General features: G+C 37.8%; 1 protein-coding gene across 1 annotated transcript in view; it reads left to right on the top strand.

Moving 5' to 3' along the window:
* Nucleotides 1-1,515: 1,515 nt before the first annotated feature.
* Nucleotides 1,516-22,250, top strand: part of thsd7ba (thrombospondin, type I, domain containing 7Ba) — a 200,340-nt gene continuing 179,605 nt past the window's right edge. The window contains exon 1 of the mRNA XM_088606307.1: nt 1,516-1,928. The gene's annotated coding sequence lies outside the window, so the exon portion shown is untranslated. The remainder of the gene's footprint in view (nt 1,929-22,250) is intronic.

Below are 22,250 nucleotides of genomic sequence, written 5' to 3'. Positions count from 1 at the left end.
TAGAATACTCTCATTGTTGTGATGTAATTAGTGGAGTACCACAGGGATCTTTACTAGAACCCCTGCTTTTCCTAATCTATAACAATCACCTAGATTCTGGATCTAGTGAAAATTGCAGGTGGTAAAGGTGGTAAAGGAAATCCAGTCCTGTCACAACACTTCTTCCTGATGTTGACATCCCTCTCTGGAGCGCTAGAACACTTCCTCTTCCATTCCTTCCCTCTTTTCCTCTGCACTTACTCTGCTCTCTCCCTCTTTCTCCCTCTTTCTTTGTTGCATTTGTGATTAAGCGTCCAACCTACTGCATCTAGAGCCTATAGTCATCGTTCCATCTCTCTTTGTTCACAAATCTGATACCATGGCTTCTTTCTTATAATGACTGGATGAGCCCCTTGAATCAATTCACTCTTTGCAACCAACATGAATGAGATGGGCCAAATGATCCGCTCTTGTTTAAAGCCATTTTTATGTGCTGGCACATTAACCTTAATATGAATATTAACCTTACAAGTCATATCTCTGATCAGTCAATGTGCTACACACCAACTTTCCTGTGCATCGTACAGGAAACCACATCAGGAGAGCATTTGCCAAGAGCCAAAGCTTTTATGATATAATTGATTTTAATGTTGTTTTGTCTGCCAAATGGGACAACTCAGGGAATAAAGAATAATGTACAATATAAGCCTTCATCACTGGGTGGTTTATAGAAGTGGCCTGGGGAATCTCTGGAGCATAAAAGTGAAAGATTAGCATCAGCAGTCTACTTTTTCCCCTGAGCAATGAAAGAAGCAAAACAAAAATAAGGATGAAAGTGCACATATTACAAAAAGTTATTAAGGAGTCCCTGTTGTGTCCTGCAGCTAACCATTGTACATCTGTAGTTTTAACATGAGTGATGAAATATGTCTTATTTCATGTTCTGAACCTGTATTTTAATTTTTCAGACCAGTTTTCCTGCAGAGCTTTTTCATTACAGATTTGTCAATTTAATAGTTAACACTTATCATTTTGAATTTTGCAAAATTAAAATAATTAAACTAATTTAAACTAATTAAATTTGATTTAAGTTGACATCTACATTATAAGATTTCAAAGGGGTGCAAAGGTAAATGAACTGAATTTTCTTATGATAGCACATCCAGTGTTTTTAATGTGCTCTGAGAGGTGTAAGTGAGAGAATAGTAGTTATAATGAACCCAGATTCTTACTGTCGTTGCAGAATGGTCCTCGGAGAACTGATGACAAAATGAGCTGGCATAAGTGTGGCATAATGCTTCCACAGTATAGCTCCAGGGCTGTGTATCATACAGCTCGTAAAAGACAAAAATTTGGAAAGCAAAAACCACTTAGGGGAGAAACAATTAGAAAAACGGTCCCCAGAGAATAAATAAGGCAGATGCATTTAAACACTGCTGTTCCCTGAGACAAGGAGCTATTTTGAAAAGACTGAAATAAGCAAGCAGGAAGCAAAAAGATGTTAAAAAAGAGCACAGTGTGTCATGACAAGGGAGAGGAGACAGTGTGGGACTGAACAAGAGCACAGTGATGAACACAGACAGGCTGAGAGAGGCGGAGAGACAAACAAAGGGAAGGTGGCAGAGTGGGGGGCAGAGAGAAAGAAATACAGAAATAAAGGAGAGGAGAAAAGAGAAGCAAAGCAGTTCAAGGAAAGAGAAAGGGAGTGATGTGAAGAAAGAGAAGAGTCTCATTCAGAGACAGCAGGGCTGGATAAATGGGAATCATCCCTGTTAGCCAATGAGTTTAAAGAGTGAAGCAGATGTCATTAGACTGAGAAGTACCACCTCCAGGAGCTCCAGCATCCCTTCAGAGAAGAGTGCAATGAGAGCTGTGCCTTCACATCGGCAGCTGGCTTATACTCACCGAGTACTTCTTCATGGTCACGACAGCAGACTGACGTTGCACCGGTAAGTCCGCAGGGGTTTCAGTCCCTTTCTTTCGCTTGCTTACAGTGACAGACTGACACATTCTATAGTGAGCAAGACTCTTATCTGGTGATGTTGTTCCTCATTTGTGTGTATTAATGGGAGTGAAAGCAGAGTAGCAGAAAGACATTCAGCAGCTGAGATTGAGAAGAGCTAAGTTGTGGACGACCCAAGGAAATAGTGCACTTGCTAAAAGCTGCCACAGACCTCTGATCTGAATGCTTATGTAAGTGCTGTTGTTGCTGGAAACTGAAACTGAGATTACCGTAACTTCAAGATCCAGGATCTGTGATGAGCAGCGGGAGAGAAAAGGGATGCTGTGGAATGTGTGAATGTTTTATTGTGGTTTGATTTCATCAGTGTACTTTCAGATTTTAGAATGGATGGCACAGCAAATGTGTATCAATGTGAACAGGTAGATGGTTATAGTAGCAGAGGATCCTGGTGTTTTAGGTGTTTTGGTGATTGTCTAGCGAGCAAAACTGCATGCTACTCATCAGACGATGCACATTCAGAAGTAGAAGCTATTAAAAGCCGTTACACACACTGACAGTGCAGTTGTTTTAGTTTGAAGTGTTTAAGCCCCCAACAGACATGTTTCTGGCAATCCAGGTAAGTAGGCTAATAGTGACAGTTCTAAATGCCATTGCAGTGGTTACATCTGACAATTAAATGTAAGAGGTTTGTAAAACATTTTTTTCTGCTGAGTCTTTGGCTGTCATTAGTTGAAACACTCTAGAAACATTCACATCAGTATTGCTCTTCTTGCTGCTGTTTTATTTCATTCATAAAAAATCTGAAAATCTTTCTTTTGCAGTTAAACCGTTGTTGTTATTATTATTATTATTATTGTTGTTGGGGTTTTTAGTGTTTGAAAACCACTTTTAATACAAACACCCTCCAAAATTAGGAAAAAACTTGTTTGCAGTGTTGTTAAAATGATATGAGGATAGAAGTTTATAGAAAATGACAGAAAGTTAAAGTGATAAAAAAAGACTTTGTTGCAAAACATAATATTGACTTATATTATATGCTGCAATAGTTATCAAGACTCCGTGAGATACAGAAATATGTGTTAAGTGTCTGTTGTGACGACGAGGAGACGTAGGGTGCCAAGCTAGCCCAGACTTCACTCTGGACAGGATACCAGTCTATAGCAGAGCACACACAGGGTAGAATGTAGAAACACCAATGAACCTAGGCAGTCTGTCTTTGGAAGAAAATCCAAGAGAACACAGCCAGAACATTCAAACAGCTCACTGGTGCCCCAGTCCATAAACCGATTCAAGATTTGTAAGGGAAGCAGTGCTGACTGTATACCACTGTGCCACTCTAGACAAAGAATTGACTGGTAATTCATGAATCTGAGATATTGCCATTAGATATATCTATCAGCCTGGCATTTCAACTCTTTATTAAAACTTGAACTGGAAGAAAGAAAAAAGAAACATATGGCATTATGTTTTACAAAAACTTGAATTTAATTTTCTGCGAAGGTTGACTTGAGTGTGTTTATACTTGGAGCTCGCAGTCCCTAGCCAGTTGTACCAGATGTGCTGTAAAAGGTTTTTTGTTGTTTCATTTTACAGATTCTCTTTGTTTAACACAGACTAGGTGTCAAGATGATTAATCTGAGCGTCAGGACGGTGTCAGGATGGTACCTCTTTCTTAGGTAACTAGAAGGCAGTGTGTCTTTTGGGAAATACCTTCTTGTTCTTAGCTTGCTTGTAAGATACAGTACAGTGAGGTGAGCCATGTAGTTCTTTCTGTGCACAAAAAGCTAATGCAAAACAAAAATAGCTCTAAATGTTTTCAAGTTAAATTGCGTGTCATATCTAACTGAATAGCAATGTTTTATTTATACTGTAGTTAATAGGTCATGATGTAGAATCCAAGGGAGTAATATTCTATGTAGGAGGAAATGTTTTAATGATCACTATATTAGGCTATACAACAAAGGGATATGATGTTAGGGAAATACTGAGGAATTAAACATGCATGAATTCATTTTAATCTGAACCATTGAAGGTACTAAAAGTACCTACTGTACATTATGCAGAGCCCTGGCTCTTCAGCATTTTTATTATCTGCTGGGACTGAAACTTTTCCAGAACAGTAACATTATTAACAGAGGTTTTTATTATGTCTGTTATATGCTGTGAATAGGCAGCTCTTTGATAAAACAGTTTCCTGACTTCCGTCTACAACAGCATCATTTTTCTTAGTGTGAAAACATTTTAAGGCTTATGTTCGCAGTCAGACATTGAGAGTTGTCACATGAATACCTACCAGCAGAGCTGGTTTGGAATGCCATTACACATCTGCTGTGTTTTAATAGTGTTGCTGTGCCTGTAGCATAAAGGAAATACTCTCTAAAATAAGAGCAGCTCCTGTACCAATATCCTTTTACCCAATGATATTTTCAAAATATATAATGTTACAGATTAATTACAAAAACAAAACATTAAATATACTAGTACTCTGGCATTTTGACAGATTCCTGCAGTATAGTTTTATGCAAAGATTTTTCAACCCAGTTTCAGCTACACCTGCAGTGCAAGCCAGTAGTCTATGTTAATTAGCTTTCAATGATGCCTGCTTCTAGCCTTTAGTAGAGCTATTTCTCTCTCTCTTTATATATAGGATGAAGTGCTCTAATTCTCTTCAAGCTACAGCAAAGTGTTTATGTGAATGTGCTTCACACTCTTGGTTTATGATGTCAAAGTCATCTTGCAGCCTCCTCTAAATACTGCAGGGTGATATTTCAGAGTAATGCTGTGAATATATTATGCTCTTGAGAAGATCGATACAGTTTGGTCTTGAGACAGTCATGGTACTACACCTGCATGCAGGCAGAGATGCACTTCCCTGCTGCCGTGGAAGCTCTTCAGTAAATCTGTATCTTGGGGACACTAATCACAGAGTACGTATTGCATTACTCAGCCACTGAATTGCTATTTTAATTACAAATGAGCTCAAATGTTCTGCTTTAATCTTTGCAACTGGTGCCAATTAGAGCAGTTTTGTACATATGCAGCTGTATGTGCATGTGAGAATGCATGGGACTGAATCAAACCAGCAGTGGCTTACGCATTGAAGAGGTTAAAAGGACCTCATTGCCACACAAAATAAAAGCCACCATGAGACGCTGACTTTCCAAATGGGGAAATACTGACCAGCTGTTCTATAGGATAAGGGAATTGTGTACAGTGTACAGAAGATAAATATTGGAGAAGAATTATCAGTGAATTATTTAGTGATGTTTTATTAAGATGAAAGTAACTTCAAATACCGACACCTCCAAGACTGAAATAAATACCTATATTATTATGTTATATTTGGAAATAGGGAGATTATTTTGTTGTTACACACCCTTATGTGAAATAAGCATAGGCATCACTCTAGCAAAGGTTTGTAGCCTTTCTTACGTTCCAGTGCTCACAGTTTGCATTTTTAATTCCCACTATTTCCTCTATCTCGGAGTTTCATGGGGATTAGAGGAACATTTGTTAGTTTTAAGAGAGGTAATTTTCCCCACTAGCGTCTTTATTTTCAAATGAAGACAGTCATGACTGCTGCCACATGGTACCACTTTGATAATGTATCTGTGAATCTCAGTGAATTGGCAGATACACCCCATCTGGGTCTTTGTCTGTGACGAAGGGGATTTATGTAATCTCACTGCTGTGTTCTCCTGGTCACTTCTGATTCCCTCCCACTCTCTGCAAACCTGCAGAGTTTTGGAGATTTCTCTCTAGAATTTTTCCCTGCTGAAAATTTAAACCCTGAATGCCTTTTCACAACTATATATGTATTTTCAGAATAATTATCCCTAAGTAAAGAAAGCCTTGTAGCTTCAGTCTCATGAAATTCGCCTGAGCCATAAACTATGCAGATCCACACATCCCTGCCACTCCAAGGCAGCATTTCTGAGCTACTTTAGCTCTTAAGGAGTTGCGGTTTGGACATTTAAATGAATAATTGAAATGAAACAAATGAAACTTTTTTTTTACTGTATAATCATGCAGGATACCCACCTCCAAAAATAATGTAATATTTGTTAAAGATCTTATTAATCTCATGACATCTTATAACACATCCGTGTGATTTCAGAAAATGTTTTTCAAATGCAAGTTTAAAATAACTGCTGATGTAGCCACATCCCTTTTTTCTAAAATGATTGGGGATCTCAAGAGTATTAAGTCACATGATCCTTGAGAGATCCCCCATATGACTCCTTTACACACTATGAGAGATTGAAATCTAGCTGGTCCATATGCATTGGGATATAAATATGTATCACAGGCACAGTAGGTTTAATATTCAATCCTTACTGTTGTTTTAACGTTGTTTGGAATTTAATATGTTTCTGTCCTTTTTTAGAATGTTTTCAGTCTCCAGTGAGTATGTGATGTTTGTGCATTTTCAATGAAAAAAACAGCAAGTGAGAGAATAAATGCTTTTGTCAGATCAACTCTGAATAGACTTGGTTCTGTGCAGCCGAAACTGCTCAGTTCATAAATGAAAGAATCTACTTTGATGATGGATGTAGGGGCTCATCAAGCATGTTGCAAGGTGATGTGATCCCCGTGAACAGTGGTAGAGCTGAACTCTGGCTCAGCCGGAGGCCTGACCTTTTAGCATACCGGACCTCACTACAGCTCTGCTGAGCTGGTGTGGTTCAGAGCTTGGAGGTTCCTGATTGACCATTTTTTAACTCCAGCTGGGAGAAGACCTGCACTGCTACTAAGACTGAAAGAGACAAAAGACAAAAGTTAGACAAAAGAAAGTGATACAAAATCCTTTTGTGTTTATTAGTTCTAGTCAATGTTACTAGACCCGGTACCTGGTACTGATCAGGTACCTATTCACAACATATGTGTGCAGTGTTCAGGGAGCTTTAGTATTTTTTGATAATTGTTAACTGACATCCAGCCCAAGGAAAGGGCACAGATGTTGAGTAAATGATCTGGTCTCCCACTCCTGCGTTATTGACCACTGCTGAGAACATTCTGTGTCCATAACAACAGCATCAGCTTTCAGAGCTGTCTTTTCTGCTGTCACATCGCTTTAATTATTAAGCTCAGGATAGCTTGGGACCAGAGTGTATGCTTTGCGTATTAATTCATGAGAATCTAGGTTCTCCCAGGACAGGTACGGCAGTTGCTGCATATTCTTGGGTGTTTTATGAGAAATGTATTTGCATTGTAGACTTAGTTGGTGATTCCCTGATCTCATTACTGTGTAAGACAATAGTGCTGGAGAGCTTCAAATGCAGATCATTTCAAGGTCAGGACTCACACAGTACAACACCAATACAGGAGTCCTTATCCTCATTTGCGTCACAAACAAAAACCCCACCAAGTCTAGTTACTAGACCTTTACAACAGACACACATGCGGATGTTAATCGTTTGGTGATCATGGCAGTGTAATCCCTCAGCACGTCTGGAGTGTCTGCCAGGCCGTGGGGATGGATATTGAGCCGACCTCCCTGTTTCAGCTGTCTCAGGTGGAAGTGGGGGAGTGCAGGCACAAGTGGTCAGAGTCTGGCTGGTTAGCTGAGCACCATATGCCAGTCTTTGAGTGGGTTGCCGATTACAGCCCTGAGGTCATGTTACCACCTACTCCATTACTTCTGGATCACAAAAGACATTCAGTCAAAATCAACATCATATAGCAGGAATTAGCACAGAGAGATTGTGTTCTTCCAGGCGACTTAATGGCATTAAGATACACTGAATATTCTGCATACTGGGTCTTTGTGTAAAGTCTGTCTTACATATAAACATGTTTAATGTAACACTGGGCTTAGAGAGCAGAATTATTATCTCTAAGTGAACAGTTGAAGATTACACAGACAAGTCAAATTAGAAGGCATTACCATCTCATTTTATTAAGGGGGCAATGGTATTTAAAATACAAATAATAACGTTTCACTTAAAACCTGGATACACAATGTTCAGTTCACGTCTCCACCATGCATAACCAATTTAATTCTCTCCCAGAAATACATAATGAGTTTGCAGCTGTTATTTTTCACTTTGCTTTTGAATTATGAATGAACTAGGCTATTGAAGCATGTTATTTAATGATTAAAGTATTAATAATTTTTAAAACTTTCTAATGAACAATAGCAGAGTGATAAAACTTGCACAAAAGAACAATGTTTGGATTAAAACTAACTTGAGATGTTCAATTCACTTATTCAACCATTCAGTTCAAAATGCTCCTATGCATTGTGTCATCCTCACAGCTAATTGCTAACATCCATACAACATTAAGTGAAACTCCGCCTGAATGATGGTTTAGCCCTTGTCTAATCATAAGAGTAGATGAAGACTTTGTATACTACAAAGCAATGATTTATGGTCCCACATGGAGCTACCAAATCACTTTCCAGATCAGGACTGTTGAAAGGTGTACCTACAGATCCTGTGTATGTGATTCAAGATTTAATTGCTCTTTAATAAATACACATTTACAAGTTATCTGTTATGTAATATCTTTAAAAATGTGTTCCACTATGACTTCTCAATTATTTGTATGAAATCCACTTGAGTGAATATGTTTTTTCGATGCTGTTTCTTTTTCTAATACAAATTAGTTCTGTGTTTGAAGGGTACTTGACCTCCATGGTACTGTCCCTTCTCTAGGTTTTGCAGTGCTTTTTCTCCTTTCCCACGAGAACCTCAAGTCACTGACATGTGCCCAGTTTAAGAACATAGAAAGATACGTTTGGGATTGAGAGCAGGTTTCTCATCCCATTGAGACTCATCCCAGACTCCCAAACAGCCTTAGGGCTGCATCCGACTATTTTTGGAATAATTGTTGAAGTACCCTTTTCTACTTCAGATTGAACTATGTTTCTTAAAATGTTTTAGCTTTGAGTTAATTATACTCTACTTGTTGTTTTTTGTGACTTCTTGCCATTTATTGACAAATGTTATACTTTACTGTAACAGTTGTGATCATTTTATACAATGTGCCTTAGATTAAGTTGTTGGCATTAACAATATAAAGTGATATTACAGAATACCACAAACCACATTTTATAGAAAGAAATGCTGACAATAAAGAGTGGTGGGATTAAAGGCAGTCTGAGTTTGAGCAAACAATAGTATATATTTCTTTTTATTGCTTCTATGTTTCCAGATTATGTAAAGTTTCATATTTTTACCAGATCAAGGAAAAAGAAAACAGAATAACTTTTATCGCAACAGTCTTAAAAGGTCCTTTTAAATTTCCCACCTTACAAGTGCTGAGTTGTTTTCAGAGCCATGGGCCCCCCAGCGTGACCTCAGGAGACTCAAAGTGTACCTGAGAGAAGACTGGTAATATTGATATCCACACAGTGCCAGTATAACAGACCCAATATTTGTGACTAAACCCACAGCTGGCCAGGTGATTCAAGAAGACACTTGATGTGCCTTCTTCAGCTGGCAGGCTTCCCAATAGGGAAACAGAGACCAGAAAGGGCTGTAAATCTCCTCCAGTTTTCTATTTTCGAAACTTTTATTTTCCATTTGTATTCATTTAAGTAAACTAATTAAACTTTTAAGTATCTATTATAAGGCAGAACATCAGCATGTTAATATTCTGTAGTCAGAATTTTAATCAGAATTAAAATTTCTCTCTTAAGTCTAGTGAGAATTTGTCTTAAAATGACATACTTTTAGTTCAGTGACAGATCACGGTTTAGTTGCAGACTGAACAGCATACTGCATCTTCAAATCTGTCAGGGAACCGGCAGGTAGTCTTCCGAGGATCCTGTGCATAGCTGTGAATTCCGCGGGATGCAGAGGCAAACAATCCAAAATCGTAATCCAGAAGCAAGGTCGATAGGAGAAGTTAGAGATCAGTTAACCAGAAAGGTGAAATCCATGAGACGAGATCGAAAAGGGAAAAGTTAAGTCCAAAATCCGGGAAATTCAACAAGACAAAAACACGCACTAGAGAACTCTAAAGGAAGCTTCTCAGTAGGGAGCATGGGTTGGTGCGTGAGGGAACTTTAAATACTGACGGGAACGGGATGTGGTTGGATAATTTGTCCAGGAGTGAGAATCTGTGGAATCTGATGCATGTGGGAATGTGATGGGTTCAATTAGGAATGAAACTGTGAAACAGTGGGTTTGGGAACGTAATGGCGTTTTGCGAGGGAGAGTGACAAAATGACAAAAGCAGCATTTTAAATGTAAAGCAAAAATATATTTAAAAATCTACAATTTTTTCAAAAAACGTGTATTTTTTTAAATAGCAGTGTCTTATGCTTTCTTATGAAAGTCTTTTTGAGTTCCACCTTATGTGCTGTTGATGATGATCGGCAAAGATCCACTGCTGTGATTAACAGTTATTTGTGGTGATTGCACTAGACCTCCTGACGCCCAGACTAGATTATTACCAACCTGATCTGCTCTGTGTGGACTAATTCACAAGCTTCCTGATTAAAATACAGCAGAGTCTTCCATGCTGCAGCCATTCCCCAGGAAGTTCATTATTTCATCAGAAGCAGCCTGTGTCATGGTCCTCACTTTCCACTGTAATATTTACAGTGCCATGACATGCAGTTTAGGTGCTTTTGTTTATCATCTTATTATAACAGACAGGCCATTTCTGAGCAATATGATGAGCTTCCCTTCATAGGGCTGGATTTGAATTATGCTGGACCCTCAAGTATCCTGCAGCCTGACATGTTGAGTATCTTCTTTAATGTCTAAATGGTATTAAAAATGGACCCCTGTAATATACTTTTTAAAATCTTTTTACGAGAACATGTTATTTACAGTATTAACAACTTAGAGTTGATAACTACAACAAGCATATATAACAAGAATACATTAATGATCATAATACCACTGCCTTTTCTGCATATGGAAATTTTACACGCAGATTAACAAGATGATGGAACATTTTCAGTAAACTCAGCACATGTGGGATTGCTGCAAACACGTCTCACTCCAGATGTCCATAACGTGCAGCACACTTTCGTCCTGTTGTCTGCAGGTGAAAATGTGCTGATATTGAGCGATATTGTACAGAGGGCAGAGCACAATGCTCTTGACACAAAAACAAGTACCCAGATTAGTTGTTTAGTTGGCGTGGTACCCAAATTAATGCCAACTGGTGTGCAGGCTTAAAATGACTGACTTTTTAAATACTTGGCTTTAGCCAGAGTTCTGATTGCAGTTCAGGTCAGGTCTGAGACCAGTTCCTTCATTTTCAAGTTTCCATCATTCTGCTCTTGTAATGTTTGTTTGTGATTGCGGATTGTACAGTGCCAATACCTGTCTCCAGTCTGCTGAGATTTAAATAAATGTGTTATGAACAGCTGAAAAGCCATGATGGATATCTCTTTCCTCATTTGTTTTTTCATATTGTGAATTTCAATTAAGGTTATTTGAATGTAAATCAGAGTTTTATGAAAGAAACATTTGCTAAGGACCCTCCAGGCAGCCTGAGCATCACTACCATCCTTTGCAGCATTCTAGTCTTTCTCCAGAGTGGACATCTTTTGTCACGGAGGGATAACGAATCCTCTGCATTGCTTGGTGATGGATTTTGTGATCAAGAGATGAACAAGAACAGCTGACACTTTTTATTTCAGTGTTTTATAAACTTTAGCAGTTTTGCCGATCTCAGTTTTTACACTTAAGAGGAAACTTCAATTTCACTTACTTGCTGGTCTTGTCGTTCTTTCACAAGTGTGAGAAGACACTACTCCACATAAACACCAGCACTGGATAAAAGGATTATTATAATTGATTTTGCAATCAGCAGGATGCAACATTAAGCAGTCGAGAATTCATAAGTATGACATTATCTGACTGAAGATGCAGAGGTTAAACAGAATGATGTATAATTCTGTCAGCAAGGCTCAAATTATCAAACAACCACTTGAAGAGAAATTATATTTTTCGCTGAGGTTTTTGAATAACAGAGTCCCAGCTTTATGAATGAATGTAGCCATGAACACAGAACTGGCACACCTCAGTTTGACTGAGTGAAACTAGTGATTGAGACTAGCAAGAGTGGTGTGGATTAACATTGAATTTGGAAGATTCGAGGCAAGGGAATTTTTCAGCTTGAAGCAAGATATCTTTTTGAACTTGTGACTTTTGTCAAGTTGGATCAAATTGGTGGAAAGTTACGATCGACTTGAGCTTGGTTTCATTAGCCTCCATGAAAACAGGGAATTGGAAAGTTAAGTGTATTTTTTCTGGAGACGAATTAGAAGCAATTTTCAGCCTTGTGACAGATTTGAATTTTTTAGTAATTTGTAATTTTTTTCCTGTAGAAACCACAATTATAGGAGAAAGACTCCACTGGGCTATGTAGTGTAGTTAGATTTCAGCATCTACCTTCTCTCAATAAGGACCATATTTACAGTATAAATTTGTGTTTTAAACTGAAGGAGAGACCAGATTGACCTGCGTGACCTGTGACCTGTGCATTTAGAAATTTACTTATAACTTCAACGAGTTGAAACATTATATATTTAAACCCATTTCTCCATCTATATCTGTGCATTGAGAATTGGTTTGTTTTACTTTGACCTTTGACAGCATAAAATATATTGAGAAGGGTTCTAAGATGGTATTTCATTTTTAGACATTAAAGCATAATCCAGTGATGGCTAAATACCTCACTGTATTTTTATGACTTTAATCAAACTTTATTATGTTATCGGATTCTCTAAATTCCTAGTTTAAGTCACTGAAAACCCATGACTCTACTGAGATCAGAAAAAAAAAATTAAAATTGGTTATATTTAAAATTTAAGATGCAATCTTAGTATTTTTTACATATTTAAGATAATTTATGTGGATAATTAATATATTTCACGATAGGTGATGACAGATGTGCATAATCAATTAAATCAGTTAAAATAAAACTGAAGACATTCACCTTCTTAGTGTGAAACTCCACTCATCCCACTCTTTCTGTCTTGATGCACAGTCATTTTTTAGAATCCTGCCCTTGGTCTACCGACCCCATTCATCAAACATTTTACACTCCCATTTTTTGGTGGAGAAATTAAAATACACATCAAGAGAAAAACAGTGGTTAAACTGATATTGAGGGGTTGAAGCGGAAGTTATAAAAAGGAGATCTCAGAATTCTGGTAAATTTAAAAAATATAGATTCTTTCCTAATACTTGGAATAAGTTCTTCTTGTATTCCTAGAAAAATGCATGAGGTCATTCTGGTGGCAGTTAATTATGTATATTTCTTTGTAACCAATCAAGTGTAAGACTTGTTTCTTTTATTACAATTCCATACCGTGATGTAATGAAAATAAAGAAAAAAATGAATGAATTTCTGTGCTGGTGGTGTGTGATTGCCGTTCTGGGCTCCATCCATTTGAAAAGGTAAATTAAAACTGACAGATCAAAGCGGAAGTCAGGGCGTGAATCCAAGCTGCAAGTTGACTGTCATATTATTGGAAAATCATCAATGATGGATAATGCTTGAGAAACGTATTAAAATTAATCAATTTTTGCCTGCTTCTTGATACAAAAACCAGTACCAGTCATGCATACTGTAATTGTATTTCTGAGTATGTTTAGGAAGATTTCATGGCAGAGCTTGAGGAATGAATAATTTCTGCCTTGTCCCTTTCTTAGAACTGATAAAGCTCAGCCTCCCTCCAGACCTCAATCTGCAAAAGGCAACAAAAGGCAAAGTCGGGAGATGACTGACTGAACGTGTCACCCACAACCATTTTGTTGGATTTGCCTAACTCTAATTCGGTGTTGCTTTTCCGTGCTGCTGGATGCAGATCTGAAGTCAAAGAGCATGTGAAAATGTCAGTTTGCCTTTCTGATGAAAGGTCCCTTTTAACACAAGATCAGATAGTGAGGGGAGATAGCAGGAGAGATGCTGGCAAGGGGCTAGTAGGCACACTGTGTCTTCTTTTGGCTTTATCAAAGCAGATGCAATTGTGTGTATTCACTCAATCCAGGCTACATTTTTGTTATGACAGGAGCCAGTGGCAATTAACAGTTCTTAAAAGATCTTGGATAATTTTTGCTTTGTGCGTGAGAATATTCTTATAACAGAAATAGTAGTGTTTAATTAAGGATTTATGTGATGCAATTTGTTGATGAATATTGTACAATGCAATGTTATTGCCTAAATGACAATGTAATTACAATAGCCTCTTCTTGTTAATAGTACTCTGGGTAGTTTTGCAGCTTTTTGCTTTTTGATTGTTTACAGAGGCAGTCTTTGGCAACAAGAATGTGAATCATACTAAGCATGACAAGCAAAGCTTGTACTATAAATGACAGGAGAAAGGAACACAAACATGCTGTGTATAGGGTGAAATAGATTTAGTTTCAAATATAGATTTCTTCATTTAAGAACATGATCTATTGTGAAAGATAAAATACAAGGAAATTTGAGAGCTCAATAGATGTATGACAGCACCTCTCTGCTCCATGTCTTCACTACTGCTTTTCAAAAGGTAAAACAGGCCCAGGTGATCTACATGGATAGTATAAGCATGTTTTAAAAAATATGAAATATGCAAAGCAGTTTATGATGTCTGGAATAACTGTTAATTTTTAAGACAGCAAATTTTAATATGATATATATTTGTTGGTTAACCATTATGCTAGGGAAAACTGGATATAATTTTGATGGTAGATTCTTCTTTTCAGGATAAGGGGAAAACATTTTTCCATAAAACGTTTCAGGCATAATTCTGCCTTGTATGGCCTGAAATAAACCTGAGAGTAAATTCATTCACATTACTTCATTAAAAATTCTAAAAAAAGTCAATTTTGCAAAAACATTCTTGAATATTCTTTCTTCAGAAAGGAATCACAACTTCATAAATCAATGTTACTGCTAAATCTAATATTATAAAAGGCAAGTAAATGTCTTAATAATCCTCATTTTTACTTTGATAAGAGTTGCACAATTTTGTAGAATGTAAAAAAAATGAAAAAGAAACTTATAAAACATTGCTTATTATTATGTCTTGAAATTTTGATTTTCTGTCGTTTGTCCTTCCTGTCTTTTCATCTTTTTTTCCTACATCGTTGCACACTAAAAGTGTTCAAGCTCAGGACAAGCTAGGGAGGGTGTCTCTAGCCAGACAGGACTGGTGTTGCAGTTCACTTCCTCTGTATGTGCAATCAATGGCCCTGCTTTGTTTCTGTGGTTACATGGGGAATAGCCCATAGAATTCAGTATAGTTCTTGTGTGCGAGACCATGCTATAGAATTGGTCTGGGTGATTTATCATGTAGGCAGGATGGCAGCTCACAGCTCATAGGTCCTGTGTTTGTTTCCAGGCTGGGAGGCCCTAAGTGTGGGGCTCATATTCTCCACAGGGCTATGAGGCGTTTTGCTGGGTACTCCTGGTCCCTCCCCAAAAGTCCAAAAGCTATGTCTATGTTAATTTTTTAATATGTGTCTGTGTTAATTGGTGTCTCTGTCTCTAATTGCTTCCCATTATGTATGTGTGTCTCCAGCTTTGCTCCCATTGTCTGCCAGGTTAGGCTCTGGCGCACTGTGGGCCTGTACTAGACTCAGGGGTAATTGAAAATGGATGGATAAGATTTATCATGTGGAGGGCCTGTGGCTGAATCATTGCCTTATAGTTTCTGTTTCTGAGCAGCATCTGGTTTGCCTTTTGAATAGCAGCCTGTTACAAGATTGTGTCAAAAAACATAAATACAATGGGATTTCTGAATCTTAAACATTTTTAAATACCAGTATTCTACACACAGGCAAAATGAGTGTATTAGACTTATACAAGTATACTGTAAAAATAACATAATTCGACAATTTAATGAAGTCATATAACAATATGTGGTAAATAATTTCACTATAATAATATATTTGATATCATAAAAATAATTTTTATTTAATGCATTATTTAAAAACATTTATGCATATTTATGCTTCAGTTCTGTCATTTAGATATAAGCTCCAAAAAATTTTGAAGTGAACTCTTTTTATTTCAAGGAGTCATCAGTTTAGAATTTACATTGTAAAGACAGTTGTTATGTTGACTTAATTATTCATGTAGAATTACAGTAGAGTCTGGGAGTTTCTTGTTTATATTCATGCCTCGGAAACAAACTATCTTACAATCCCACATCTTCCTGAAAATGACACGCAAACAAGGAAACCCAGGGAGCCTGTACTAGTCTCTTCTGGAAAAGGAATGATCCAGGGGGAATACAGGGCAGGATGTGCCCATAGTTGGAAATCACGGGATTCAGGCTGGGCTGTCAGATGTTGCCTCGGGGCTCTTGACTGTGGGAAGGGGACTCCAGCGGGCTGAGCACTGAGCACGGGGGCCTCTTGGATTGACGTTTTCTGGGGGATCCTTGGCTTGTGTTGCGTACTGGAGAGCCATGGGGGCCAGACGCATGCCAGTGGATCAGTGGTGCTGTCTGTTGGTGTTGGACCACCTGTGCGTCACCATACCCTTTGATGTTAGGACTCCAGTGTGAAAAATGACTGGATGGTTTGACAGCACACAGGTCTCAGGGCCAGTGCAGGGCTCATCTGGGGAGCAGTAACTGGCACTTGCAGACTTTTGCATGAACAAAACAACAACATGAGTTGATGTTTAATTATGAAACAAGGGTCATGAAAATCTAGTCATGTAATAAATTACATTGCTTACTTCGCATACCAAACCAATTAAAGAAAGGTGAATAGTGAAAAAAGTGAAAAGTGAAGAAAGGTAATACAGATAAAATATTTTCAGATATATTCATATGCATTATATATTACATTTTTTATATACAGGAACTGCAGATATTAAATAGTGGTGGTATTATAAAAAAAAGGTATTGTAAAATATACAGAATAATTATAAAAATATAACTTTGTGTTTAGCTCTGCCAAACAAGTGCTAGTCCGGTCTGAATTGGCAAATACATGAATTTTGTTGCTAGAATGTAAGAAGTTAGAATAAATAAACAAGAACACAAAGCTTGTGTTAATGTTACCTGCATTCAGTATAGACCCATACTAAAATGATGATTTACCTTAGTGTCTTTATTTCCAGAGTGGACCCAATATTTGTCAGGAGAAAAGCAACCAAACTCCCCAGTTTCCTGACAGAGATTATCAGGACTTTTATTTAAGCATGGCATTCTCTTTAACGTGTATGATTTTTATCACCCAGAGCACAATGGGAAAGAAGGTTCTTCAATTTCTCACACAATCATTGATTATGTATTAAAAATCTTTCAGATTACTTAAGTCAGGTGTTTTTTCTTTTACTGATTGAGACTTGACCGAAGAAAACAGGAATAATGAGACAATAAATAAAAATCCCAAATTCATATAAACTGTGTTCACATGGCTGTGTTTTCAATAGGTGATTTATGAGTAAGTGGAAGTGCTGTAGATAAAGATAATGTACATTAGTGGGTAAAGCTTGCTTCACCTCCTGTGGGGATGTATTTCCAGCTGTGGACGAAGTGTGTCCTCCTCCTCAACGGCATTGTGAAACTGCTGCAGAAATCAGGGTCCTAAAGAGGACAGTGTAGAGAGATCATAATCCCACATCAGTGGTTCTCAAACTTTTTGGACCAAGTACCACCCCTAATCCAACCAAAGCATCCAAGTACCACCTACAAGTCATCATCTCATAGGAACCCCAGAAATTCTCAATGACCAACATGAGCGCGCGTGCACACACACTCACACATACATATAATAAATATTATAATAATAAACTTTATTTTATATAGCGCCTTTAAAGGTGGCTTCTCAAAGTGTTTTACAGAAAAAAAACATTAACAACAACTAATAAAAAAGCACCATTTCAGTGAGAGGGGTGAGTCTGTTTAGTTGAGCAAAGCAGATGTGAATTAATTTTTCAAGCCTTAATACAATTCACAACAGAGTCTAACAGATATTAAATCGTCAGGCATTTTCTTGACGGCAAAGGTCTCGCGGTGGATGTTGTAATGCGTACATTAATTTCTGGAGCAACCTCTCTAATTCGTGCAACTACATCGTTATGTCGGCTTGTCATTGCTCTAGCACCGTCTGTACAAACTCAGACGCATTTTATCCAGTCGAGGCCATTCTCTTCGATAAATTCATTCAGAAGCTGAAATATGTGCTCTCCTGTAGTTCCTGTTGGTAGCGATTTACAGAACAGAAAGTCTTCATGGGACATCTCAAACTCGTATCTAACGTAAATGAGCAAATTGGCCAAATCGACTACAGACTCATCTAATTGCAGTGAAAAACATCTGCTCATCTTAATGCGCTCTATCAGTGTACTTTTGATATAATCCTTCATTTCAACAATTCTATGAATGACTGTGTCTTTCAGGGGAAGGGGGGGAGCAGGTCGAGCTGTTTAGCATTTTTTTCTCTACACATAATACGTGTCAGCTCTTTTGCCAACGGTATATAAGGTTCTTCAAAAATAGTGTAGCTTACCTGCTTTAGCAATATGCAAGCTTGCATTTTTCCGCGTTTCCGTTTTTATTTCCGTATTTATTTAAAGTTTTTATTTCATGCGCATGGGAGCGAAACACAGAGACGCTCTGTGTATTTTTCTCAAATTAGAACATTCTTAAATATTTTTCTGTTATCACGCTTTCGTGTGCTGACAAGATTACCAGCGTTCGTGGCACGTATTTCTATGCATTCCTGTGTTTAGAACGTTGGCATTGTTCCAAAATCACACACATTCTCCTTTCTCCCTATTTGCTGGAGATACAGTAGCTTTTTTTAAATACAATTGGTCACTTGCATCCATAGCACGCATTCCTATAGAGTGGTATAGAATTACAGAGTATCTCTTGTGTCCACTGAAGTATTACCGCGCACTGTATCGTAGTACGTAGGCTGCGTATTCGACAAGTATTAAAATACAAAATATGAAAACCCGTCCCGATTTTTCAGCGCACACGACACAGTTCCAGGGTCATTTGGCGTACCACGTGGCGGCACTCCACCTACCACTGCCGGTACGCGTACCACAGTTTGAGAACCTCTGACCCACATCATAGTCAGAGTGCTGAGCAGTGAGGCAGACTGCAATTTACAACCGTTTTTCATTTTAATTCCTGTAGATGTTACACTTCATATAAACTCAAAACCCTCTGGTGAGAGTAAGAGAAAATGCGGCATTTGTTTGACTACAGGGGAATAAGACACTGAAGGGTTTTGTACTTGTGCAGTGCTTCAGCAGGTATATGTCCTTCGGCAGTGCACACTGTGCAAAGATTTTTAAAAATACTGCCGAACAGATTTTCACCTTTTCTAGGAAGTTAAAAAAATTAGCTCAGATACTGTTTGATGAATTTCCTTCTTCAGTGCATCAGACTTGTTAATTTTCAGCAAACACCATGTAATTTCTGAATGCAAACACACAGCCTGACAAATATTGGGTGGTGAAAGTTGCATTGAACCCATTGTTCTCTAGTAGTACTTTGTGTTGTGACTGTCAAAATAACAAGATATTGATTCCCCTGTACTTATTTTTGTGTCTCCAAAACCTTAGAGCTCTGTTTATCTTGTTTTTGAATCAAACTATTTCTTGAGAGGTCCAAATTAACTTAATCTTAAAAAAAGTTATGGTTCACGTGATAAATGAAATTAGTTATTTTTAAATTATTTAAATCTTTGGTATTCTGATTTTAAGAGACCGAACTGAAGAGTTGGTTTCATCATGGCTGAATCTGTGCTCACACTTTCTGTCTTAGCGGTGTCCTGGAGCTGAACTTTTCTCTGCCTGTACTGTGAAGAGACAACATTGATTCTAAACATAGAAACAAGTCTAAAAACTTTAGGATTCTTACGGTAAAAAATGCTGCAAAAATTCAAATAATTCATATTATTATTAGCAATAATAGTGTGGGTGTTGGAGCCACTCATTACAGCATCAAGAAGTGATTACCTTTAAATTCTTCCTACAATGTATACTAGCTATTTGGTTGGCCCGAAATCAATTTCACACTTTTTGAGGACTGATGGTTAATCCTGCCTCCCAGATACTGTTTAACAACACCTTGAAGATGCTGAGAATGGAATTCCCAGTCAGCTCTGAATACGCTGAGGCTGAGGTATATTGGACATGTGGATAGAACAGTTTATCCACGTTCCTCTGAAAGGTTGCCAGAGCTCTGCAGAAATCAGACAGCGCTGTATAAAGCAGTGTGGGCTTTTTCTTTTTTTTCACTCACCTCACAGTAGCCTTTGTACAGCACCCAGATGGTCAAAGAGCTCATCCACCCTGGGCATCAGTTAGTTATCGAACTTGGAAACCTCACTGAGGTGACAAATATCATTACAAAATCATCAGATTTTGGTACAGTAATAATGGACCTAGAACATGGGCAATTGTTCTTCTCCAACGCCTAAAGAGTTAGTATTTATTCATTCTGCTACAGGCACTCAGTAAGGCAGTGATTATGCAATGGTGTATGGTATGCATTCTCCTAGGAACAAGACTAAATACTGTACATCTCTGTTTTTTCAATAAACAAATCTGCTGTGGTTTTCTGATCTTCACAGAAGTCAGGACTTATTTTATTGACTCTGCTACACAGCACACATGAAATTGGTTGAGGGACCTGAGGGTCAGGGTTTAGCCAAGATTTTAGCAAATCACCATGATAAATCTGTTTCTGACAGATTTTATGCTTCATGGGATTCACTTTTTCTAAGACTTTTTATGGGTACTACAGTTCTACAAACAACTGACCCTTTGGAATAGGAAACAAAAGCAATACGCTATCCTCTGGTTTAAAGTAATGTGTGCTGTCTTGTTGGTTATAAATATTCCTCAGTTTTGCTGGTAACATATAATGTATTTCTAACAGCTAATGGTGTAACTTTAGCTATCTGTTCTGTCATCATGACTATATATGCAGTAATGCCCATCACTGCTCGGTACTACGGCTCCTTGGCTGTATTTAGGAAGAGATGATGGTTTCGCCCATATGGTCTTTCCACTAATGCAGCTCATATAAAAATGGTACTCGACCATATGGCCTTTCAAACAGGGAGAATCCCCCAGACTCCTGTGTGAAGATATCTAGAACTCCAAATGGCTAGTAAGTGAAAAGGCATCATTTGATCCCAGTCTCAGGATACTCAATCTTGTCCCTCTAGACTCACTCCCTTTCTGAGAATATGCTTTAATGTTCGATCACTTTTTTTCCGGTCCCCTTGCCTGGGGCAGATACAGAGGGGTGTGTAAAACTCTTATCTGTAATAATATGTCATGAAACGGGATATTTACTAAGTGTTTTGATCAGAGATAATTTCTTGTATCGTTACAGCTATAGGTGAGTACAGAATCTACTAGAGTACTAGAATCTAGATATAATAGGTCACACCTGACTAGTATCCTCATCTCCAGCCTCAAAAGGATGTTTGGCTGAAGGTGTAGGAGATCCAGATTTAGTGATCAAATAATAAAGCTTAGGACAGTATACTTTAGTTAATTAAAGTAGGTGGCTGCGTCAGCAAGCATAGGCTGCAAAGGAACAAGTACAAGGTTTATTCCATGCTGAAAAGGAAAGAAAGGAAACACAACGTTTCGGCTGTGTAGCCTTCTTTGAGTGTGAAGACCCGAAGAAGGGTCCACAGCCGAAACATTGTGTTTCCTTCCTCCGCTTTTCAGCATGGAATAAACCTTTTACTTGTTCCTTAGTTAATTAAGGTATGGGTAAATGATTAAGTGTCAACTAACAGTCCAGAAAGACACAATATAAGAGGACAGTAAATGACAGGGTGTAGAGACAACAGCCAAGACCCCAAGAAAGATCAGATGTGAGAGCTCCTTGTTTGAACCTAGTTAAGAGAGCTTTTATTCTGTGTTTTTTGGGGAACTCTGTTTTCCTGTGTAAAGAATCCCTTGGTTAAAAGCGTCCTCTCCTGTTTTGTGGGTACATTTTAGAATCGGGAGATAGATTCCCATTCATTTCGTTAAAAAATCTGGGTTTAAAGAGAGTTTTTATACCCTCAGGTTGTATTCTATTTAGTTTAGAAGGCTTTATACTATTTAAAAGCTGAATACTTGGTTACAGTCTGGGATTTTTCTGAGTGGTTAGGAGATTGTAACAAGGCATAACTTGTATGTTATACAGAATGTTTATGTTGTGTGTAGTTTAGTGTGTGTATTCTCATTGTTAAGAAAAAAATATTTAACCAAGTGTGTCTGAATTATTACTATTTTTTACCAAAGCTGTGACAGAGAACAAAGAACTGTGTTTTTAATTATACCAGCTATTCAGTTATATTCTTGGCAAAAATCTTTTACAAGCCAGGGGTTAAGATTGATTTTACTTATTGATTTATCTGCT

Source organism: Lepisosteus platostomus, chromosome 14 (assembly GCF_059453375.1).
Source record: "Lepisosteus platostomus isolate fLepPlt1 chromosome 14, fLepPlt1.hap1, whole genome shotgun sequence".
NCBI classification, from domain to species: Eukaryota; Metazoa; Chordata; class Actinopteri; order Semionotiformes; family Lepisosteidae; genus Lepisosteus; species Lepisosteus platostomus.
This window is presented reverse-complemented; position numbering and strand designations above follow the sequence as displayed.